Consider the following 25983-nt stretch of genomic DNA (forward strand, 5'->3'; position numbering starts at 1 on the left):
TCCTCTATATTGTTGCATTGGAAGCAGCTTTAGGCGTCTCACTTCTGACAGCTGGTGTTTCAGCGTGTATTAATTCTATTTGCTTTTATCAGTTTGTATATCTAGAAAGTGTCATTAAAAAAAATAATTACTGATGACAGTGTATTCTCTTCAGACAACAGAGATTGTCCTGGTTTCAGCTGGGATGGAGCTGATTTTCTTCTTTCATGATTAGAGATTCCCATGTTTTCAATCAGGAGAAGCACATATATTTCAACTTGGGATTCCGTACCTTGAGAAGCAAGCTATCACAGTATACTCAGTGAAGTATTACTTCAGTCCTTGCTGGGTAAGGAGAAGCTAATCTGCCTGAAGATTGGTGAGCTAAGTTCCTGTTCCCACTCCTGGGAAGTAAGAGCACCCAAACTAGGACTCTTGGGACCCCTTGGGATGAGGAGCATAGGCAAGTTTGTAGTCCAGACTTACTGGTCATTATTTATTTCAGGATGTTCTGGATCAAGGTTCTGAGCTTTTGGAACACACCTGGCACTCAGACTGGCCAGATATTTTTGACTTTACTGCCATAAGATTTCCTCATGCAAATCAAGAAGCAAGCAAGTTTGTACAGTTCTGACTTCAGCCTCTGAGGCTACAATCTTGTACCTAAGAGTAAAGTGAGCAAAGTAGGGGCCTTTTTCAGTAGCCATCCAAGTGGTTTAATTGTGAACAAGATTCCTGCCATGGTTTTAGTCCCAGTCAATATCCAGGCAAGGTTCAGGGCTAGCACTAAGTCACGGAGCAGTGAGTGTGCTGGGCATTGTGAGGATGACAAATTGTTTGGATGGAAGAGTGTGGTTGTGTAAACACACCCTGCAATGTCTTTTGGTTTGAGAGTCAGGGGACAGGCTCAATCTGATTGGTTTGATAATGTAGTGTAGCTTCAAGGTATCAATGTATTGGCAATGGGTGGAAGTTGAAACACAGGAAGTTACCTGTAAATGTGAGGATGACAGAACACTGGAACAGGCTGCCCAGGGGGGTTGTGGAGTCTCCCTCTCTGGGGATATCCCAGACCTTTCTCAATGTGTTCCTGTGTGATCTGGTATAGGTGATCCTGCTCTGGCAGGGGAGTTGGATTGGATGAGTTTTCAAAGTCCCTTCCAGCTCTTAACATTCTGTGATTCTGTGATCCTCACATCTAGATGTTACAGAGGTGGTCTGCCATGTTTTGCAGGTTTCCAGGATTTACAACTCTGGGCTGGGTTTGCCAGTCAGGCTGACACGGATTTAGAACAGAAGATTTCATTATCTTGGGCTAGATTTCTGTTCTGAAAATATGGGATTGTGCTAAGGCAATGTTGAACCAACACATCTGATATGTTCTTGTTCCCCACACCAAGTGGAACCCAGCTGATGCTCAATAAAATGGCACTTTTCTGATTTTCCTTTATTTATATTAGACTTTCTTAAAGCTGATTTTTTGATTACAAAGTATGGAGTTCACAGGTTTGTGTCCATGTTAAGAAGCAAGTTTTGTCTGGGATGTACACACCCATCTTATTTTCCTGAATCTCAGGATGCTGCACTAAATCTCACAAACACTTTCACACTTGTCACACAAAAGGTTTCTCTTAGAGAAGTAACTGAAACTATGTCACTTAGGTTTGAATAAAGATTTTGTTAACCTGCCTGCCTTTTCTATCTTCAAAAAAACAAACAAGAAGGAAGATTCAAACCCACTTAAGCAAAAGAGACTCAAGGTTTATATCTCTGTAGCATGGTTGGTATGAAAATACAGGTTCTTGTTTATAATTTAATATCTGGTGAGACCTTTTTCTTTAATCTGTTCATTCTTCCTGCTGAGGTCTGAAAGTCAAACAGTCCCATGAAGATTTTCTATGTAGTATTTTAAGACTCTGCAATCCCTAACTTGCCTATCTCAGTCACTCTGCATAACTTCTGTGTTGGCAAGACACAGTGGTAATTACTATGTTGTTCCAATCCATAGTTACCTTTTTCCCTGAGGTCTTTTTGTCTCTGTTAATAGGATCATAGACACACGAGGTTGCAATATGTTGCTGTGGATTTAAAGTGCATTTCAGATCCATAAAAGGCAACACGATAATCTGGCAGGACTTTAAGCTAAGGCTGTTTGTCTAGCATGTAGCATGTTCCCTGTAATAGTTGTTCATCTTCAAAGGAAGGTTGCCAGAGTGCATTCTTAGTAATGGAGTTAGGTAACAGGCTAGGAACGTGTAAAATCATATCCTGAGGCTTGGAGGCATTATTTTGTATCAGATCTCTAGCAAGAGTCTAAACAATCTCGTTAGCATTAGAGTTGTTTTCCCCTGCAAGTAATGGCACTTTGTCACATGCAGAGAGTCAAGAACCTTGCATATGAAATTTGGGTTGACTAAGTGCAGTAACTGTGTGGTGCTCAAAATATGAAGTGGATGACAAATCACAGGATCATGGAATGATTTGGGTTGGAAGGTGTTGTGGAGGGGAAACCAATTGATGCGAGATGATATTTTTCCCAAATTAATATTATTTATTAATGTTGCTATTCAGAACTCTTGCCACCCCCAACCACTAATTTGAATAATATTTTGGTTCTTACATGGCTATGGAAACAATCTGTGGGTAATATCTACATCTGATATAACCAGCAAAAATATATAACCATTAATTGAGCTGGAAGAGACTATTCCTGCGGTCAAATGCCGCTTGCAGCCAGTAACGCTGTTTGCCTGGTAGATGGGCTCAAGGAGCTCTTTCTGCTCCATGGCAGAAGGGAGTGGAGAATTACACAGAGGCATATGAGGAGAGACTGAGGGAGCTGGGGTTGTTTAGCTTGGAGAAGAGGAGGCTCAGGGGTGACCTCATTGCTGTCTACAACTACCTGAAGGGAGGTTGTAGCCAGGTGGGGGGGTGGCCTCTTCTCCCAGGCAACCAGCAACAGAACAAGGGGACACAGTCTCAAGTTGTGCCGGGGAAAGCATAGGCTGGATGTTAGGAGGAAGTTCTTGCCAGAGAGAGTGATTGGCATTGGAATGGGCTGCCCAGGGAGGTGGTGGAGGCACCGTCCCTGGAGGTGTTCAAGCAAAGCCTGGATGAGGCACTTAGTGCCGTGGTCTGGTTGACTGGATAGGGCTGGGTGCTAGGTTGGCCTGGATGATCTTGGAGGTCTCTTCCAACCTGGCTGATTCTATGATTCTGTGATTCTGTTTAAGCATTTACTCACAGATTATTATTATTACCCTCATGGGGGCTAGCCACAGTCCAGACAGTGCCCAAATGCTTTCAGGCGATTCTGTCTTGTTGGGCGTTGAGGCTTGGATCTTCCTGGCTTCTGGGGAAAGGACACAGGCAATCTCTGACCTTGTCTCCTGGCTTCTTCTGGGCGATCTGTGTATGTGTCCAGGGATTCTAAGCAGGACTTCCAGCATAGAGGCAGATGTGGTGCAGTCTCAGCACGATGTCATGCTGGGCACGCAGGCCGATCGCATGCAGACATCCAGGGTCTGCTCCTGGTAACTTGCAACAGTGGAGTTTACCAGGCAAGCAATAGGGCAGTGTGCAATAGCAGCATGGCTGGGCACAGCAGAGAGAGCAGGGCACAGAGCAGGGCAGCAAAGCAAAAGCAGGTTGTTCACCTGTGTATATCCTTTTTATCAATGTGGGCCAAGATTAATTGCCCCTTGGACACAAGAATGGCCAATCAGGGCGGCAGTTAGCAGAACCATACCATATTAGGCAGGGTCCACAGGCCTGGCTCCCCCAGACATGGGGAGAGCAGAGGCCTTGCACTCGGTAGGCCATAAGCTAGGCGCGTGAGCTCACACAGCCTCATTACGTAGCCTGGGCCCTGGGCAGGCCAGACTTTGTGGCGCCAGGCCCTTTGTGTCCCTTTGTGCCCGTTTGATAGGTGAACAGGTATAAGCCTGTTTTGGGCCTATGGGCCCTCCACCACAGAATTGACCTCCAAAGGTCATCTAGCCCAACACCCTCTACAGTCAGCAGGGGCATCCTCAACTAGATCAGGTTGCCCAGAGCCCAGTCAGGCCTGACCCTGAATATCTCCAGGAATGAGGCCTCAGCTATCTCCCTGGGCAACCTGTTCCAGTGTTCTGCTGCCCTCATCGTAAAGATCTTGCAGGTATATTATTCATTGCTTCTGTGTTTGAATTTATCCAAAGTCTTTTTCTTTATATCAGAATAATTTTAGTCAGCAAATACTATAATTTACTCCGTGGGTTCTTGCATCTTGCATCTGGATGTGTTCCTGTGTGACCTGCACTAGGTTATGGTCCTGCTCTGGCAGGGGGGTTGGACTCGATGATCTCTGGAGGTCCCTTCCAACCCTGTGATCTTTTCCCAGTGTGAATCAACTTTGAATCATTTACACTTGTGTAAGTTCACCTCTTATTAACACTACTTTAAAATTCATTCCACCTTCCTTTTCATTAGTGGAAATTCAGCCATAAAATCTGCTTAAATAGTAGTGCCTTGGTTAGCACACAGCCAGGGTGCAACTGGAAGCAGTAGTTGATGTTACAGTGGAAGGTACCTCTGGTATGTTTAGGCCAGGCTATATTTCTTCCTCTTTATGAAAGTTTCCTGTGAGGAAAGACTAACAGCTCCAAGATTTTGGCACATCATTTGGTACAGAAGTAGAAAACAGAATTGAAAGTATCCAAGCTCACTTCTTTTGATCATTGCTGCCATTATAGAAACTGGAGAGATAGAGAGAAATAAAAGGTAGGATTCATGAGTAGACACATAATAGAATGCGCATTCCTTTGCTCATGATGTTTTCTCCTAGGCAAGGCGTTTGAGTTTGCAAATCAAATATTGTTTTCACTAAAAAAAAAAACAAACAACCTTGCTTATTATTTCCCCTGATGTTTTAAGTCAGTAGATTAAAGAAAGAAGGGGGAAAAAAAGTTAGTTAGGGTTCAAAGTCCTGAAGGAAAGTTTGTGTTCTTCCAGTGACTCTGTTCAATTATTAGGGATTCTGTAACAGGGACTGAAAGGGATGCAGTCCTAAGGCAATGTTCCACAAATGATTTTGTGTTGCCTCCACTTTCAAAGGATCTGCCCTTCCCCATCAGACTGGATGGAGGGCTTGCTCTGCTCTGCTTTTCAGAAAACACAGTAAGGCAGGCCAGTGTCCCACAGCTCAGAAAATCCTAGGAAATTCTATTAGGCCTTTTGGGAATTTATCTTGTGATAACGACTATTGGAGTGGAAGAATTTGGCTTTCTAAAAAGCAAGAATTTTCTTTGTTTGTAAGATTAGTTAGACATTGAGGAAATAAAATATGCCTCATTTTTTTTTCTTTAGAAAGAAGAACAAATGTGTATATATATAAAGTATGATAACCTTGGGTATAATCTGGGAAATTAAAGTAAATTAGGAAGATAAGGTTGAAGTATTAAAATGTCTTGTTAAAAAAAAAAAGTTGCTTTGAACATGTCAACAAGAAACTGTGCTTACAGGCATTTAAACTCACTAGCAGCTGCTGAAAGGACACACTCTGGCCAACACAGGAACAAAGATTATGGTGCTCTACATTTTTGACTCCTGTTCTCTGTTTGGTGTGCATCAGGATTAAGCTCAATGGGCCTCAGTACCCAGTAATTTTATGTTAACCCATAGCTTCCTCCTCTATCTTTTTTGTTAGTTTAGTTCTGAATTATGTTAGGTGAAATTTTCTTTAAGATAACAGTGGTAAATAAAGACTGATGGCTTCTTGGCCTAGTGGAGCTATTTTGTGAATCTGGATGAAGCATTTCTCATCTTGCCAAGAGCAGAGCATTTCCCTAGTGCATCTGTTTAAATTTTATATTAACTACTTAAAAAATTCTTGATTAATATATTCCCTGCCATTTTACTTTCCTGTATTAACGATACCTTACAAACCTCAAATATATTAGACTTTGAAATAAACAAAGCAAACCTAAACTCCCCTCAGGTTAATGACAACATATTGTTAAAATCTTTAAAGACTTAAAGGTTTTTCTTTTTCCACATCCTTCCTTCTCATCTGTTTATTGTTTCATTCAAGTAGAAAGACCTTCCTAAGAGCTGAATATACCAAACCAAAACTGCAAGGAAGATGAAGAGTTAAAGATACAATCAATGTTTAAAGCAACAATCTGTTTATTTTAAGTATTAGTTAGCTTAAAAGGATCAAGTAACTGCACTAAGAAAACCAAATATTTAGTGAGGAACCTTTCAAGTTTCCTCTACATTACATAAAATGGTATTGGATGGGGACTTTCTCCTCTTTCTTAATGAGAAATCCTGTCATTGCTTATGGCAGTACACGGTGGCAAACATGGCTTTATGTCACAGATGCCCAGGATTAACAAGAGAACTTGACCTAGCTTTTTTTTTTTCTCTCTCTCTTTTGCTGTGCTTCTCTTTTATTTATTTATTTTTTTTATTGTGGTTTTTTTAATTTTTTTTTTCCTTCTCTCTCCCTTCCACAGAATCTTTGTGCTAAATAGGTTGAAGGAGATTTGGTTTGTACTTCTCAGAGTGGATTCAATGTGACATGTTATGGGAAGCTCTGGCAGAAATATGTGGTAAGTAGGTCACAACAGCTCTGTGGATTAGCATATTGGTGACTTACAACCACACTATCACTTATAATATGACAGGCAGATAACAGAATATTCTGGGTATTTGTTGGGAGAGGGAATTTTTCCAGCATGAGACCAAGCTGAATAACCATGCTGTACTAGCCATATATTTATTTTTCTTAAAACTCTAACTCCCTCATGAAATGTTTTTAGCCCTCAGCTTAGCCTGAGGCCAAATCCAAGGAAAGTAGCCTAAAGCTCATGATGAATGTTTACTGACTTTTGTGGTCAGTGTTTCTCAGGAGTAAACTGTAAAGAGCATATGAGCTGCTCTTTATCTTTCCAGCTTCAGGCTGTGGCAAGGAGTTGAAGAAAAAGGTATGCCATTTAAAATTACCCCTAAATTATGTTCACAAAATAGGCTTCACCTTTTCACAGCTGTGCATACTGAAATTGTTAAATATTGCATTCCCTACAAGGAAATCAAATACACCTACCTTGTGCAGTTTAAATAAAATAAGAAGTAAGTTCATTTAGTAAACAAGAGAGAGAATTCAGCCTGAAAACCTAAGGGCTGAGAAATGATCTTGGGAGCTTCTGGGCAAAACTTGAGATTTGACACAAGGGAAGCTTGCAGCAATCCCTTTCCCTTGATTACCAGCAGGATGTTCATTGCCTTTTTCCCACTGTCTTTATTCATGTTTCAGCAGCCTGCCTCATGCAATATGCCAAAGCTCACACAAAAACCTGTTTGTGTACCATGCACAAATACATGCACTTGAGTGCACACACAGAGCTCATTTTAGAAGGCTCCACGTAGCCTTAATAATAACTGCAGTCTGAAGCAGGCAGTTGAGATATGCAAACTCCTTGCTGAACACAGGAATCAGACAAAATATAGTTGCTGCTGTGATTTTTGTGGTTATGAATTATTTCCATGGTTCAGTAATTTTCTGTATTGATCACAGAGTTGCTTGTTTTCACAAATGGCAAAGTATCATTGGATATAGAAGTCATATGGATGATCTGTTTCCACAGACCACCAGTATCTGTGCATATTATACTCACCTGTACAATACTTGAACAGTATTGGAAGTGATCTTTGAGGTTCAGTTATGGTAACTTGTGCCAAGTAAGGCCAACGGCTTTCTGGGATGCATTAGAAGGTATGTGGTGAGTAGGTTGAGAAAGGTTCTCCTTCCCCTCTGCTTTGCTTGATGAAGCTGCATCTAGAATATTGTGTCTGGTTCTGCAACCCTCAGTTCAAGAGAACCTCAGGGAGTTGCTTGAGAGTGCAGAGCCACAAGGGTGATGAAGACTATGAGTCATCTCCCTGATGAGGTCAGGCTGAGGGAGCTGGGGCTCTTGAGCTCGGAACAGAAGAGCCTGAGGACTACCTTCATTGCTGCTAGATGTGCAGGGCAGCGTCAGGAGGATGCAGCCAGGCTCTGCTCAGGGATGTGCAGCGACAGAACAAGGGGCAGTGGGTCCAAGCTGGAGCAGAGGAGGTGCCATGTGAACAGAAGGGAAAACTCTTTCCCTGTGAGGGTGTCAGAGCCCTGGCACAGGTTGCCCAAAGAAGTTGTGAAGTCTTCTCTGGAAACATTCAAAATTACCTGGTAGCATTTCCATATGATCTGCCCTAGGTGATCCTGCTCTGGCAGGAGGATTGGATAATCTTTTGAGGTCTCTTCCAATCCCTAACATTCAGTGATTCTGTGACTGAAGACACCCAACCTCATTCCAGACAGCAATGAAATTTTTAGATTAGTTGTCTACCAGTACAAACTAACTAGATTTTAAATGATTAAATTTTATAGCCAGGCCAACTGCAGTATATGTTTAAATATATTTGTGAATAGTTTTTAACAATAATTTCAAAAGATAGATATTTTTCTTTTTAATTTTAATTTGAAAACAAGAGGCAAAGCAAAACATGGCAAGCAACAATTGATCTGGAAGCAAATAAATGATGCATTTCTGCCTCTGCATCAGGTAAAAGCAGAAATCACATTCAGTCACGTCTTCAGAGCTGAGTAGGACACTGGTGTGTGTAACTGGGAAATAACCACATTGACAGTGATTAGAGCAAGCTTTTGGGATTATATGATTTTTAACTACACAAAGCAAAACACAGAATAGTGACCAAGTCAGGCACATCCACTTCTTTAAAGTCATAATTTCAACACTGGAAATGGTCTAATGCAAATTTGAGAGTCTGGCAAATGTTAGTTTAAATTTGAGTCAGTAGCTGTCTGTACTCTATGGAAAAAAAAGGCCCTTTCCAGGCATACAATGTTTACTTTTTTTGTTCTGTATATTAAGAGCCAGCAACAGGGTGCATCAAGAAAAGTGTGTCCAACAGGAGTAGGGAGGTTCTTCTTCCTCTCTACTCTGCCCTGCTGAGACCATACCTGGAATACTATGTCCAGTTTTGGGCTCCCTAGTTCAGGAGAGACAGGGACCTGCTGGAGAGAGTCCAACAGAGAGCCACAAGGATGACTAGGGGACTTGAACATCTCCCCTGTGGAGAGACTGAGAGCCCTGTGGCTGTTTAGTCTGGAGAGAAGGCTGAGAGGGGATCTGACTAATGTCTATCAATATCTGAGGGGTGGGTGTCAAGTGGGGGAGGCCAAGCTCTTTCGGGTGGTGCATAGCAATAAGACAAGGAGCAATGGATACAAACTGGAACATAAAAGATTTCACCTCAACATGAGGAGAAACTTCTTTAGAATGAGAGTGCCAGAGCCCTGAAACAGACTGCCCAGAAAGGTTGTGGAGTCTTCCTCTCTGGAGATTTTCAATACCCACCTGGATGCATTCCTGTGCAAACTGCCCTGGGTGATCCTGCTTTAGCAGGGAGGTTGGACTGGATGATCAGGATGAGCAGGAGTAAAGCAATCTGTAATATGTGTAAATTACATACGAGTAATAGGAAAAAGGTTGAGGTAAAGAAAAAAGACATTGGAGTTTTTATATTTTCAACAGGACACCTTCCTAAATGCATATACAGTTAGGTGAAATATTGATTTTGCAGTCTTACAATTAATTCCAATATATGAATGTAGAAGATAACTCAGTCTGTTATTGTACTGGCTATATAGGGCATAAAAACCTCCAGAATGCTTCTCCACCCTAATCAGCTGATTCAAAAAGTGGTCAAAGGATGCTTTAGAACTGGTGGAGTCAATATTTGCCTGACCAAATTAAGGAGAAGCAGCAAGCTTTCTGTTTTAAGGAATGGACTCACATAACATTTCTCTCAGCTGAGGAAGAATGGTAGAATTGATAAAAATATTGAGCTCTAGAACTGCAGATGATCCCAGCATGCTTTAATTAGCCTAATTTCATCACGATAGTATGGTATTTAAGCCCAAGTTGCCCATTTTGGGCTTGCTTCAGTTGACTGGAAAAATCAATGTGTATTTTTACGTATATGGTTGCATGTAGATGTACATATATATGGGAAATATAGATAATAAAAGATATTTTTATTTATATATATAGAGAGATAGATAAATTTAGGAACTCTCAGTGAACATTAATGAGTTTTTTTGGTTTTAGTGGTTAATAGGAAAGGTTGAAGATTTCCCCCATCTCCCCGCCCTAATCTCCTCATTCTGCTGAACATAGATATCAGTGGGTGAAGTTTTTGTTGCTTTAAATAAGTGGGAGCATGTTTGTAAGCCATCCCTGCAGAGTCCAGTGCAACCTTGACAAAGTGTAAGCACTGAGTGAGAAACCAAGAGAATCCTCAGCATACAGCACCTCATTTAGCTATGACTGACAGGTGCAAAATGCTCCTGAATCAGAAATTAAAGGTATAATAGTGGCAAGCACAGGAGAGCCACAAACCAGATTTTCCTGGGAGCATCATCTGCAATGGATGTTCCCATATGCCTAATATGGGAATATCTAATTACAATTTTCATGTGTTAAAATGAGGGAAAATATTGATAGAATAAAATAGAAATCCCCAAAGAACAGAGCCCAGATGTTCTTCATAGTGATTTTAGCCTTAGGAAGGTTTGGGAAACAGAAGTGGCTAGAGGCTCAGGGTAAAATTTCAGGGTAGTATGCAAGGAATTACATAGGTAATTCCAGCTGGTTTTAATGGGATATGTCTAATTCCTTATGTACCATGTTGAAAAATTACCCACACACTTCCAGAGAATTAGCTTTCATATAACCTTACTTTTAAACCTGAATCTTCAGGTAGCAGCATTCAATGAATAAGAAGCAACTGAGACAGAGTAGCCTTTTCCCCCCTGCTTCTGGGAAAGCATAAAAGGAAAAAAAAATGAAAATGAAACAACCTGCAGGGAGGAACCTGGCTTTGCCTCTGTAGTGATAGTGGCATTCCCTTGTAGGGTCTTGCATCTAGGAAAGAACAGCTTCATTTACCACTGTAGGCTGGGGACTGACCTGTTGAAATGTAGTGCAGAGGAGAGGATCCTAGGAGTCCTGGTTGACAGAAGGATGTCCATGAGCCAGCAATGTGCCCTTGTAGCCAGAAGGTCGATGGCTTCCTGAGGTGTATTAGAAAAGGTGTGGTTAGTAGGTTGAGAGAGATTCTCCTCCTCCTCTAATCTGCCCTGGTGAGGCCACATCTAGACCACTGTGTCCAGTTCTGGGACCTTCAGTTCAAGAACCTAAGGGGAATGCTTGGAAGAGTCCACCACAGAGCTTCAGAGCTGCTGCAGGCAGTAGATCATCTCCTTGTGAGCCCAGGCTGAGGGAGCTGGGTCTTGGATCTTGGAGCAGAGGAGCCTGAGGTTTGTCCTCTTTGCTGCTGCTAAAGATGTGCAGGGCAGTGTTGGCAGGAGGCAGATAGGCTCTGTTCAGGGTTGGGCAAGGACAGGACAAGGGGCACTGGGGGCAAGCTGGAGCAGAGGAAGCACCATGGGAACATAAAGAAAAACTTTTTCAGTGTGAGGGTGTCAGAGCCCTGGAGCAGACTGCCCAGAGAGGTTGTGGAGTCTCCTTCTCTGGAGACATTCCAAACTCACTGGGATGCATTCTTCTGTGACCTGCCCTGGGTGATCCTGCTCTGGTAGGGAGCTGGACTAGATGATCTTTTAAGGTCCCTTCCAACCCCAAATGTTCTGTGATTATACCCAGCCCCACATGCTGGCATAAATAGGCTGTATAAAATTAATATCACTCACGTTATTAAAAGATCAGTGTGAGTCCATCTTTTTGTAGGTTTGTTTTCCCCTCCTGTAATAGACAAATAAACACAAGAACAAGATTTAGCCTTCAATTTTAGAGGAAAGACTTTCAGAAAACTGTTTTCAGTGAAAGAAAGGAAGAGTGAAATGCTGGTTTACTCTGTTGGAAAGACACTAGTGAGAAATAGATGAGAGACTCAAACCCACACCTGCCCCACCCATTTCTCTCTCTTCCTATTATTCCTGGCATGTGCGAAGATGTTTTTTCTCCTGATCCTTCCGCTTCTGTTGTCCTTAATTTACATTTTGAAACATAGTTTCTACTCAGAAGTTAGGGGCCATAAATTGCTTCTTTATGACCCTTCTAGTCCATTTGGCTAAGGAGTGAAACAAGATTCAACTTGAAAGGGAAAAAGCATCTGAGAGTGACAGTGAATTTCATAAAGGGCACACAAGAAACTGCGAGGAAGAGCTGGAATCATCCCCCCCCCCCATCCCTGCCTCTGAGTTATTAGGCCACATCTCACTCAAAATATTAAACATTTTATCTCACAGGTCATTCCATTTTATTGCAGCGTTGCCTTTAGCAATGCTATAGTTAAAGTTCTGTCAGTGTTCCTATTATAGGCCCCTGTTTTCTGGAATTTATAACTTAGGGCTAGAAATTCCCTCTGGGTTAAAACTTGGCAACAGCATAGTAGGTCTTTTCTCCCGCACAGAATTTCTCCCCCAATCCACTCTCTACTTTTCAGCCCACGTTTGAAGTAGGTGAGAATGCCACAACCATCTAAGTATAATTTTAAACTGTATTTCTTCTACCTAAATCTAAGAGATTTCAAAAGGTATTTTGAACTAACAAAAAAAAAAAAAAAAAAAAAAAAAAGGTATTTAGATACTTAAAAAAAAAGAGATTTAACTTAAAAAGATGAAAAATGTGTAAATGTGTGCTCTGTGTGTGTGTGCATGTGTGCAAGGGTGTGCTCAGTGCTGGCACCTCTTCTCTTTAATATCTTTATTGATGAGCTGGATGAAGGGATTGAGGACACTCTCACTAAGCTTGCAGATAACACCAAGCTGGGTGGGTAGGGAGGTTTTACAGGGGGACCTGGACAAATCAAGCCCATGGTCCAAGGCTAAGAGATTGAAGTTTAACAAAGCCAAATGCCATGTCCTCCAGCTGGGTCACAATAACCCCATGGTAAGCTACAGGCTTAGGGATGTGTGGTTGAAAAGCTTAGATTCGGAGTGGGACCTGGGGTTAGTGGTTGACAGTCAATTAAATACAAGTCAGCAGTGCCCAGGTGGTGAAGAAAGCCGATGGCATCGTGGCTTGGATTTGACACACACTGTGGCCAGCAGGGACAGGGAGGAGTGATTGTCCTCCTGTGTTTAGCTTTGGTGAGGCCACACCTTGAGTGTTGTGTTCAGTTCTGGGCCACTCACTACAATAAGGACTTTGAGAGGCTGGAGTGTGTCCAGAGAAGGGCATTGAGATTGGAGGAGTCTGAGGGGAGACCTTTTTGCTCTCTACAGCTCCCTGAAAGGAGGTTGGAGTGAGGAGAGGGCAGCCTCTGCTCCTTGGTGGCAAGGGACAAGAGCAGAGGAAATAGTCCAAGCTGCAACAGGGGAGGTTCAGGCTGGATGCTAGCAGATAACTCTTCACCGAGAGGGTAATTAAACGTTGGAATGGTCTGCCCAGGACAGTGGTGGGATCACCATGCCTGGAGGTGTTTAAGGAGCCTGTGGAGCTGGTGCTTAGGGACATAGTTTAAGATTGACACTGAACTGGGTTGAAAGTTGGCCTAGATGATCTTGGCGGTCTCTTCCAAGTGGATATTTTCTGTGATTCTGTATGCATGGGAGCATCTGTTCATGCACACACAACCCTGCACTTTCCCACAGCATTTTCCTGAGTGTCATGTCGAAATGAAGACTGAAGAGCTAATGAACTCTTAGTGAAATTAATAGCACACAATTGCATACACATCTGGCATTCAGTAGCTGTTGCATGCAGATACGTTTGCCTGCATTCATCCTATGAATTCAGAGTGGGGGTTCTTCATTTAAAATAATTAAAAACCTCTCAAAAAAGAAAATTAAAAGTGAGGTGGTCATGTAAATTGCTTCTCAGTAAAATTCTCTCAAGCTTCAACCCAAAGCAGAGAGTCCAAAATGAACCAGAAGTAAGAAGAATGATGAAATCAGGGTACCTAGTTTAATTAGTTTACCTCCCTATTTATACTAAGACTTGTTTTATGTGTTAAGACACTCAATAAAAGGTCAGTTGCTGAATAATGAAATGAGTAATGCAGCATGACAGCTAAGACATCCTTATTTAGCAATGCATGTAAGCATATTCCAAGATACTTTCTGAAATGAGACCCACTCACACAACCTGTAAGCAAAGAAAGGAGTAGGGGTTGAGAAGAGAGTTGTGGAAAGATTATAAAGCAGCTCAGGAAATAGGGTGGGCATGGAAGAAAGAAAATCAGACAAGGATGGTATCAGAGAGAAATGGGCAAAAACAGAGAGAAGGTAATGGTATCAGAAATTAATAATAGTTACAAATTATTACTATTAATTTCTGCATGAATATTAGTTTTTATTATTAACATTCAATAATTAAGGAAATTCCCTGAGATTCTTTGGATTTTCAGTTGACAGGAAGTAATTGCACAGAATTAAACAGTCTAAACTTGGAAAATAGTAATGCAAATACAGGAAAAATTCTAACTATGCGTATGGAGTCTTGGCATTCACTCCAGCATATGTACTCCTGACTCTGGGTCCCTCAGTAAGTCTCCTGTATCAAAGATGCTTTCAAACTCACCATAATGATCCCTGGGTAAAATACAAAATATTTCAGGCAGAGGGGAGAGATGCTGCTAAGGTGGCAGGTGTGAGCTGCATACACGTGGCTGCCTTTAATGAGCTGCAAACGAGGAGAGGCAGGAAAGCAGGTACAGGAAGGCTCAGTTTTCTAAATCATCCCCCTTTAAATACTTCATTTTGAAAATGAGACTGGCCAATAGGCACTAGCACCATTGCTTTGGCCAATGAATTGAAAGCTTTGTGTCTCCTTTAGACCATGCAGGCTGCTAAGTCCCCTAGCCCTCGAGGCTTTGCTGGGGCCAAACTGTTATTGTTTGCTCATCTAACTCACTCCCAGCAAAACAGGAGGAGGAGAGCAAGGACAGTAATTACTGTCCTACCAGGACAGTAATCTGGATGGGAATTGGAGAAGGAGGTAGTGGTAGTGGAAGAATACAAAAGAGGTTAAGTTACAACTGCTCTTATTGATACCTATAGTCACCAAATTTATCTTTTGAACTAAGATACTCTTCATAATAAAAATGCAGGCAAAAATGGGGGGAAAAAAGGGAAACAGGACAGTAAAGGAGGCTAAATAGTTGCAAAAAGAAGGACCCTTCTATTTTTAGCTCAGTAGTTCAAAGCCAGCATAGAGTAGTGGCTGAAAATGCTTTCCATCTGTTCTGGCTGTTTCATGAAATCTCCTGATGATATTGGTTCATTCACTGCTGCACAGCTCACCATACCACAGCTGCTTCTCCAAAGCTAATGCAAGGTGGCAACTTTGAAATTTCCAGAGATGAGGGCTGTGGATGATGAGCTACCCTTTGCCTTGCTCATCTGGTGTTGCCAGAGCAGAACTGAAGCAGAGTGTTTGGATGACACAAAAAAAATGTTAGATTGGTGTTGCTCACACTTAACTCATAGTAGGCCTCTTATTTCAGTGTATCTTATGATAATTAAAGATAAAACAGAGTAAAAGAATTGTGGTGTGGTGAGTCAAAAGAAGAAAGCAGTGCTTTACTAAACCAAATGCACTTGTCACTAGATTTACTTCACAAATGTATTCATATAGGTGTCTGACATCTGAAAGTGATACCCTGGCAGAGCACATTGCTAGAAACAAGAAGCATCCTGTGGTAAGATCTGTAGAGCTCTTTTGTTATTCCTTCTGTGAGCATCAGAGGGGATAGTAGAATCCTGTGTGGAGACTAACCATAGGATATTAACTGTAGGCCATCAGGTTCTTCTTGAAAGTCAGACCACAGCATCAGTACCTAAGGGGCTCAGATTTGAATGAGTAAAACAGTAACAAACCGACTACATCAATCTCAAGTCAGTAAAACAGCTAGTTAATGTTGAGATGAGGATACAGAAGCTGTTTCTCTCCACACACTTTATGGGGAGACAGTAATGATTATCACAGGATGTTAGAGGTTGGAAGAGACCTCCAGAGATCACCAAGTCTAACCCCCATGCCAAAGCAGGTCTTGCAAGAATGCATCTAGACAGGGCTGGAAAGTCTCCAGAGAAGGAGACTCCACAGTCTCTCTGGGCAGCCTGTTCCAGTGCTCTATAACCCTTCCAGTCAAGAAGTTCTTCCTTGTGTTGAGGTGGAACTTCCTGTGCTGTGGTTTATATGCATTACAGGGTGCATCTGGGAAGAGTTTGTCTCCTCCCTCTTGACCCCCAGCCCTCGGGTAGTTATAAACATTGTTTAGATCCCTTCTAAGTCTTCTCTTCACCAGACCAAAAAGCCCCATGTCCCTCAGCCTCTATTCATAGGGCAGTGCTCCAGCCCCTTCATCTTTGTGGCCCTGTAACAAAAAGTAAAATGTGAGTGGGTTTGTGCACCTCACATCCTTGCCTTGGGTTGCATTTTTTCCTCTTACACTTACACAGGTTTTGACTAATGAAGTGAGTGGATTGTAGTCAGTCTAAAACAAGCCTTTCCCTTTCTCCAGCTCACTTCCAGTATGCTGTTACTGTTTCTCGTACACTAAAAAAACCCAACCCCAAAACCCAACAGCAAGCTGAAAGCTGTGCACTTATCTTGCATAACTCAGCAAATATAGCATATTTTTAAGTCATTTTTATGCTGACATATGTCAGGAAGAGCAAACTGTAATCCACATTCTCTTCCTACTGCTTGAAACTTGCAGAGTGCTTAACAACTAAACTTGTTTTTCTCCTTCAAAGCATTTCATTAAAACACAAATGACTTTCTTCCTCTTGATGCTGCCAACGGAACTCTTGCACCATGTAATTAAATCTCTGTTTTAAAGTACTTTTCTCAGCAAACACAGGGGCTTCAAAGTCGAAGACTGCATAATAGATGTTATTAACTATACATATAAATAGAAAATGTGTCTTGTAAAACATTACATTTGCTGAATGAATTTGCCTTTTTCCAAAGTCATCTCCTTATGAATGACTCATGAGTTTCTTTTCTATTATTTAAAAATAATGTAATTATAGGCTATCCTGGAATAATTTGATGTATCTTGTGGTTCATATCCAAACCTATTAATTAAATGAAGCATAAGTATTTATAATGTGCTGTATGCTTCCATTATTCAAGCTAATCCTTTTAATCCTATTTAAACTGAAAGACAGAAGCTAATCCCAATAACGTTTCTCTACAAACAAATATTAATAAACCTTTTCCAGCCTTTGTTCTCCTTTGCCACCTGTCCAGGGAATGCTGACAGTTACCTAGTTTACTCTAGGTGGTAAATGAAGGAGATGAAAAAAAGAGCATGGAAATTACCCCTTACAATTTAAGGCCACAATGGCAAATATATGAAGGTAGATGCACTGTCCAACATTGCCCTGCTTAGTGGTACTTTCTGAGCTTCTGAATCTTACCAATGCTACAAATTCATACAAGACCTATGTCTAGAAAGTATCAACTGGAAGGAAATGTTAGTGTGTTATATGTTATAGGGAACATTTCAGTATCGGCCCAGGGCTTAGAGGACTCTGATCCAAACTTCTGTAGTTCAGTTGAGAGGCTTCCTTACCAATGGCAGAGAGGTTGCATTAGATGATCTCTAAGGTTCCTTTCAGCCTAAGCCATTTTATGATATTCAAAGCAAATCTTTCTTTCCTTCTACATTCAGGTATAGAACAAAGAGCTGGAGCAAGGCAGTGTTTCAGTTTACTTTAACAGGCAGGTGGCTTGCCTGTGCTTTCCAATTTAACAGTGATGGATGCCCCTAGGCAAGGAATTCTTTGACGCATTTTTGTTCCTTGCGAAAACTATCCAGAACTTGCCCTGTTTGTTCCCTTAATCTGGTTTTGGTGTGGGTTTTTGTTTGTTTGTTTGTTGCTTTTTTTTTCTTTTCATTTGAGGTTTTTGGTTTTGAGTTTTTATTTGCTAGATGCTGTTGTATTTGAGGAGAAGGAGTATGAAGCTGTCTGAGATCTTATTTTCCTTTTTGCCACTGAGTTATTTTTTTTAGAGCTTGCTGTCATGCTTTCTAGTTTTTGGTGTATGTACTGTTGTAGATCTCAGCACCACAATTTACAGTGGTCTTTCTAGCAATAGTTTTTGCACAGTGCTGCCTCAGTAAAGATTTGTTGGTTGAAAAATAAAAGATTATGAAAAAAGTTAATAGATTGAATTTTGGGAGAAGTCTAGTGAAGTGTTGAAGCTGTCTAGAGAAAATATTTCATTTACATGAGATATCATATCTCATATTAAGTATGAGACCTTTCAGAGTGTCTTTTATGATATCAGCCTCAGTCACACAATTGTAGTAGCATAGTCTAAATTCTGAACTGTGAAGCTTTCTGTCAGCACCGAATTCTCCTCCTATGAAACCTATAAGGATGTGTGGGTTTGCCAGCTAACATACAGATAGGGTTTCATATTCTTTAAATTCCTTTTTTTGGAGGCAGGAGAAAGGAAGCAATATGCACAAGTGCTAAACTGAGGGTACTAAGTCGAATCAGCAAGATGCTGCTCGTCTCCCTAGCCTCAGACTCCAGTCAGTGGTGACAGACAGATTATTCTAGAAGATGCTTTAAAATGTAAATTCCTGTTCTCTTTTCTCTAAGGAAAGTGATCTCTCTTAATATATAGTAGAGGGGGCCTGGAGAGATTGTTCTTTCTAGGCTCTTGGTAATGGCCAGTTTAGCAAAACTTGCTTCAAACTCAGTTATGTTCACATAAAGATGTTATATTACAAGAGATACCACAGAATAATCTAAAGCAGTGGAAGAGGGCTTGTAGTTTAAGCTGTAGACTGCCATAATGTTAACTTTGTAGGGCAGAGAAGTGAAATACTTACTGAGAGAAGGTAAGATCATGTGCAATTCAGAGTTTCTCCAAAACAAACTATATAAATTTGGAAAGATCTATATTCTATTTCATTAATTAGGTTTTGGCAGCTGCCAATTACTCCCTCTAGTCAGCTTAATTAACCATTACAAACAAGAGCTGCACCGCTGAATTGAATGGAAGACATAGGGAGCATTAAGGAAATGAAATTGCAGAGTACACAGTAGTACTTCTGATCAATCGTCTCCCAATCTTCCATGTCTGCCAAGGGATGCCAACCCTTCATGTTTATTTGTGGCACGGTGATAAGAAGTGTTCTTCATGGTAGCTCCCTTGTGTTTTGTTTTCTTTCTCCAGGGCCTTGTTGCAAATAAGAGGCTCCATTTTCATGTATTTTTATGATGAAGCATTGTAGCTAAATGAATGCCAGGGGACACCCCTTAAACACCTCTGTAGAGCAGCAAACCTGTTAAATGAGCATATTTTTCCTTCATATAGCAAAACAAGTCCTGTGCAATGAATGCTTGTACTGAAACTTTATGTACATTTAAAGTGCAGTTTAAAGAAGTGTTGCTTGTTAAGGGAAATGACCTAACGAGTTTTTTGTACAGCACTCAGCATTACACCATAGCCTACACTGGAACCTTTAATAATGCACACTAATTACAGAGTTATATGGTTTAAAAGAATTGCTTTTCTGTCCACTTTAGAAGGCCTTCTAATAAGCTTCAACTCTGTGATTGCCAAGAATCTGTAGAGCAGTGTGTACAAACAGCAGTGTGTGCACAGGTGGCTGTGCATATATAGAGGTATAAAATAGAAGCTGCAGGGATTGAGTTCTCACTTTAAAACAGTTTAGCTGTGGCCACACCATGCACTTGATCTGCACAAACATTTGTATCTTGAGGATAATCAGGGCCAGGAGAACCCTATGAAATGTAGAATTTCCATTGACAATCTGAATTTCAGGCAGGGAAGAGGCTCTCTGGAGCCCCTGAACTCTTCAAGGCTGCTGGAGGCCAGTGGCAGTCAAATAGTCAAGCTGTGCAGGTTGGATTGGGGACTGGTTGCAGAAACATCTGCAGCTCAGTGAGATGACTGAGCACCTCAGGCCATGCTGGTGAGTCTTTCCAATGGAAAATTCATTGGGCTTTGGTAAAGACTCCAGTCTTCCAGCGGTCAGTACATGAGGAAATACCCCCCCAAACACACACATATATGACTATTTCCACACTACAGCAGTGAATTTTTGGTGGTGTACAGTAATAAGACAAGGAGCAAGGGATACAAACTGGAACATAGGGGATTTCACCTTAACATGAGCAAAAACATCTCTTCGGTGAGGGTGGAAGAGCACTGGAACAGGCTGCCCAGAGTGGTTGTGGTCTTCCTCTTTGAAGACTTTAACAGCCTGCCTGGTTGCATTCCTGTGTGGACTAACCTGGGTGATCCTGCTTCAGTAGGGAGTTGGACTCAACCTCTGGAGCTCCCTTCCAACCTCTAATATTCTGTGATTTTTGTGAATGTAGACTCAACTGTTTAAAAAACATGTACTTTTTTATTTCAAAAGTATAAATCTGTTACATCAGGCTTAGGATATTCGTGTCCCTATTCACAGCTACTTTACCTTTTAAAAAGCAGTTTAACATTGTTTGTCTGTTTTCACATTCGGTTCACATCCCTGACAAGCTGTTATTAGTTGCCTCGCCGATGAACAAAAGTACCAAACATCCCTGCAATAAGAGTAGCCTGGTAATTATCCTCTTCCTGCACATCTCCCAACTGGTTGTCATGTTGTAGAAGTTATATTTAAAGAAATCACGTTTTATTAAGTATTGCCAGAAGACAAAAGAGCAGAATACAGCAGGAAAGAAAAATGGTCACCGAGATATTTACTGCTGAGGAGTGTGTGCTGTATTTTCTGCTGTTTGCTGTATTTATTGAAAAATCAATGGCAGATCTCCTCCGGTGTGACTGTTGGGTGACAAACTCTTATTATAGGCTAACGTTCCATTACACCAGTCCATTTGTGCAAAACTTTTTGCTGGAGTGGCAAATATTGATGAGATTTCAGTCTGGAAAGCACAAAGAGCACTCTCTACAAAAGGGGAAAGGACAACTCTGACAAAGCAGTTCATTAAAAGGCGGGGGGGGGGGGGGGGGGGGCAGAAAAAAAAAGTCTGAGGCAGGATTTGTAGCATAAAATAAACTGGTTTGTGGTTGTTTTGCAAAGTGCAGACAAATCTTTCATTCACACTCTTTGAGGGTTTCCTTTAGAGCGTGTTTTTGCTTGCGTGTATGTGCTACCAGCACACCATCCACACGCTCAGTATTGAAATTGAATTATGCCTTTAGTGGAGAAGTTGTTAGAATTGCAAGGTAGAGTTGTCAAAGATTTTGTCAAAAGAGGATGCAGGGTAGGTTTTTGTGCATAAAGAAAATTGAATCACACCTATATTTCCTTAACCTGGCAAATTACCTCTGCTACATTCCTTGTCTCTATTCAATTAAACAAATATTCTGGTGGTCCAGCATTATTTAACCATGATTTAATTCACTTAAGATGAAAATTTCTTCCCCATCAAAGGATCTTTTAGAAAGAGAAGCACTTTTCAGCTTCCTGCCTTAATTTATTCTTCATTTGTGCCAAAGTAACTAAGTTGGATTCTAACCTTGAACCATATTAGTAACCAAGAATCATTCAGGAGAAAACAAGTTCAGTCTCAGGTGTAAGAGGTTGGTACAAAGATGCTGTAGGAATTTAATGTGATATAAAGAAAAGCAGTTCCATGCTGTCTGAAATCAGCAACTTACCTGAAACTCTTTGACAAATGTTTTTTTATATTTGTTTATATCTATCTATCTATATATATATAGAGAGAGAGAGAAAAGATGTTGTAGTGATTTCTTCTCAGGTAGAGCAGCTGTATGGGTTTTGTTTTTTTTTTTTTTTTGAGCTTTTTTGTCACAGAAGCATTGAACCATGCTGGAGAGAAGTTGTGTTTTAGGCTGAACTGTGATTCAGCCCCCTCAGCCTTCCCTCTTAGTGAGGAACTGGTGATGTTAAGATCAGTGTTTACAAATTCAGTAAAGGAGGACATGACTCTCTTTGCCTGCGTGGTTCTTGTTGTAGGTGTTTTAGTGAGTTCTATGTAAGATATTGAACTGCCTTTAATATTCAGCACTTAACTGCATTTCTGACTAACGCTGAGCTTTCAGGCTGGTATCCTCCTGACAGTTTCAAAGTGGTTTTGACCATGTTCAACTCCTTTCCCTGTAGGGGGTTAATCTCATAAAGATTTCAGCCACACAAGTACTAGTGTCAGGGGTATAATGATCACTTTGAAGTTTGTTTGCTTTCCAGTGCATTTAAACACTTTAAGTGTTCCAGAAATAGGATTAGATGCCCCAGTGAATTCGTTTCATTTACCCCCAGCAGTGGTTTTCCAATACTATATGGTGTTTACATGGTATCAATTTAGTGGCATGCTGATTTCCAAGATTCATCCCTTCCTCTACCAGCTTTCTACCTCTTGATCCTACTTGAAAATGGCTGTGGTATGAGGTAAACGATATTGACAAAAGGAATGCTAGGGTTTTGGTATCTTCTTGTTTCAAATAGTGTTCTGGGATATTCTCCTGTGGAATTCTTTGTAACAAAAAATCGAGTGACAAAAAGTCAGCTGTTAGAATGAAGATACTTATTTCTTAATGCTGAGAAAGGTTATGTGTTTACATGTGAAGAGCTTATTCCTTTTTTACGCACACATATTTTACTTAAATAATGATTTATACTTCCCCCCAATCTTGTCTCTGAAATTAGAGACTTTGTGTGTTACAAAGTTATATGGATGTTTTAGGTGAGAAACCACGAGTACTGACCCTGTCAAATTGTCTTGCTTTTGTCTTCTCTAGCAACATAAGCATGTTACACAGGAAAAGGGAAATACTTTCACTTGGCTTTTCTTTGTGCTTGATGTTTTTCTTGCTTTTAAATCCTTTTACACAAAGTGAAAAGCTTCAGTAGGTGACCTCTAAGGTCGCTTCCAACCTAGGTTGTTCTGTCACTCTATGATAAATCATGTCAAGGAATGCTTTCTGGAATACTTTGAAATATTTTAATGAATATGTATATATATCCTTTCATAGATTCATAAAATGCCAGGTTGGAAGGGACCTCAAGGATCATCTAGTCCAAGCTTTCAGGGTAAGGATATAGTTTAAATGAGATTGCTCAGCACCCTGTCAAGCTGGGCCCTGGATCTGTTTAATGTAAGATAATTCACCAGCTCCCTTGGGAGTCTTTCATTTCGTTATCAACCCTAGAAAAAGGAGCGACTAAATATTGTTGTTTGCTAGAGCAAAAAAAGGCATTCTGAGATGTCCCAAATAGTCTGAACTTCAGATAACTAAGTGTGCGTTCTAAATGCTCCCTCTGTTTTCACATCTCTCACTTTTAGCAGCCTGAGTGGGAACTCTGTGAATTAAAAATAGGACAAACCCCAGGAAACAGCATTTTCAATTATATCACACTCTATTTTCTGACTTTCACGTCTTTTAAATATAATGAAGTTGCATATGGTCCCATTCAGCTCCAAAATAGGCACAGAAAATGTACACCAATGGACCCTTTTCCATAAAGTTCTCTGTGAATGGCAAATGCAGTAATTCCATCCCATCATGGAGAAGCAATAGAGTGACATCCATTAGCAGGTGATTTCCTGGAATCTGCAAGGGGAGCAAGATACTTTTGAAAGCCCAGGACTTCTGGAAAGCTCTCTAGATTACCTATCTTAATCAATACCTTTACTTCCATTATATGATTAATCCTGTTCCTTTGTAACTGCAGTTATGGGAAGCCAGTTGAAAAAGGGAGGGAACTACATGCCTCCCAAAATGTCATGGTCTCTAATGTTAGACTTCTATCCTCACTGTTGGAAAATATCTACACACCTCTCTCTCTCTGTCTATCCATCTATCTGCATCTATCTATCTATCTGTATCTGTTTGTCTATCTATCTTTTATCTCTATCTGTCTGTCTCTCTATATCCTTCTATTTGTCTAATCTATCTATCTATGTACCTACCCATCTACCTACCTGCCTATCCTCCTATCTAGCTGCCTGCAGTCCTCCTGAAGCTTTTTTATCACCTGAGTAAAGAAACTTTGCATGAATTTAGTGAGGCAAATCAATCTTTTCTCCATGTCTCCTTAGTATATTTGGGATGTTTTCATTGCTTTTTCCATAGAGAGATCCTGTACTTGCCACCTGACCCTCATCCCAGAAGTGTTTGCTGCTGTAGCTTCTGTCCCACTTAGCCCTATTCTCCTCCTCACACTAAGTCCCTACTGAGAACTTGTTGGTTTATGCCCACATTTCTCATACTGCATGACACTTCATTCACTTGGGACAGAACATTTCTTCTTTTTAATATATGACCAGAAAAAGAGAGTTAGTTGAAATATTTTCTTCATTAAAAATACAATCAAAAAAATCTCAAACAAAACCCTCAACAATCAAACAAATAATAAACCCAAACAAACAGCAAAAAATACACAGAGAAAACCCCCAACCCCCAGAAATTTAGCTGAAAAGGGAATTTAGCATTCTCATTAGTGTTCATAAAGAATTAAGAGACCAGGAAAAAAAGCTGTATATTATCAATTAGAAAGGGAATTTCTTTTCTGCAGCATTTCATCTCTAATGATTTTTTCCCCGAGTAAAGCATCATGTGCTGCTGCAGAACCAGCCAGATGGTTTGTATTTGGTGCAATAAAGGGTTTTTTTTTCCACTTCTGTTACCAAAGGGAAATATTAGAAAGGTCTTTGCCTGTACATGCTATATGAGAAAACACCACTTAAGCCAGGCTCTGCTTCCTAAACAAGTATTTAATCTCCTCATTAAAGATATATGAAACTAGAAATCAATGAGCACTGGTGGTTAGAGCTTTTTAGCGGAACTAATGGCTACACCTTGTCTAACATTAGAAACTTCACTTGTGGTTTACAGCTGCTACACATGGAGAAACATGAACCTGGAAGGAAAGACTTTCAGTTGTGCTAATAATTACATTAAGAGATCTGGATAAGCAGGTCACATAAATATGTAACCAAAATAAAATCAAATATTTTCGGTTCGGATTCCAGTCTCTTCTCACAAGACACTCTGAGAGCTCTAGGTCTAGATAAAAGCAATACAAATTCTGAGTCTTGAATGAAAATATGGAGAAAAGAAGGCTTCAAGGAGACCCTGTAGTAGACTTCCAGTATCTAAAGGGGACCTATAGGAGAGCTGGGGAGGGACTATAGACAAGGTCTTGTAATGACAGGATGAGAAGTAATGGGTTTAAACTGGAAGAGGGGAGATTTAAACTAGATATTAGGAAGAAGTTATTTCCAGTGAGGGTGGTGAGACACTGAAACAGGTTGCCAGGGAGGTTGTGGATGCTCCCTCCCTGGAGGTGTTCAAGATGTGGCGCTTCAAGACACAGTTTAGTGGTGATGCTTGTTGACTTTGGGTTAGACTAGATGACGCTAAAGGTCTTTTCCAACCTTTATGATTGGAACAACTCTTAATGCTTCTGCATCATCCCCTTCTTTCTCTTCTGTGTTGTGCCCTTTATACTCTGTGTCATGGTCTTCTTTCCTGGTTTCTTCTTTGAGAGAGGAAAGGGTGGGCTTAGGGAGGAGATGGTGGATTCGAGAAGAAAATGGTGGGACTGGGGAGAGGGCTTGTAGTTGGGCATGGGCTGGAATGGGGAAAGGATTTTGGGATTTGGGGAGTACATGGGAATGACACAGAGGATGAAGCAGAAGAGCACAATGCACAAGGGTGGCATTGGAAAGAAGTGTGAGAGACTGTTGAGGCTTTGCAGTAGGTTGCCCAGAGAGGTGGTGGAGTCACCATCCCTGGGGGAGCTGAAGAAGTGTGTGGATGTTACACTTCAGGACCTGTTCTAGTGGCAGGTGTCCCTGCCTATGGTGAGGGGTTGGAACTAGATGATCTTTGAGTCCCTTCCATTCTATGGTTCTATGTCTTGGTCTGTTGTAAATTCTCCTAAATTAGAAACAATCCCAAATTTGACATGCTGCATAATAGATACTGATATCAAGGTTAAAAAATAAAAGAGAGATAAAATCATGTA

At 40.9% G+C, this 25983-nt stretch overlaps 1 long non-coding RNA gene across 1 annotated transcript in view; it reads left to right on the plus strand.

Moving 5' to 3' along the window:
• LOC135180754 (uncharacterized) overlaps nt 1-25983 on the plus strand; it is a 111859-nt gene that overhangs the window by 65020 nt on the left and 20856 nt on the right. Inside the window, exon 3 of the long non-coding RNA XR_010304551.1 lies at nt 6477-6572. This is a non-coding gene — a long non-coding RNA (uncharacterized LOC135180754). The remainder of the gene's footprint in view (nt 1-6476; nt 6573-25983) is intronic.

This window comes from Pogoniulus pusillus, chromosome 1, assembly GCF_015220805.1.
Source record: "Pogoniulus pusillus isolate bPogPus1 chromosome 1, bPogPus1.pri, whole genome shotgun sequence".
Taxonomy (NCBI): Eukaryota; Metazoa; Chordata; class Aves; order Piciformes; family Lybiidae; genus Pogoniulus; species Pogoniulus pusillus.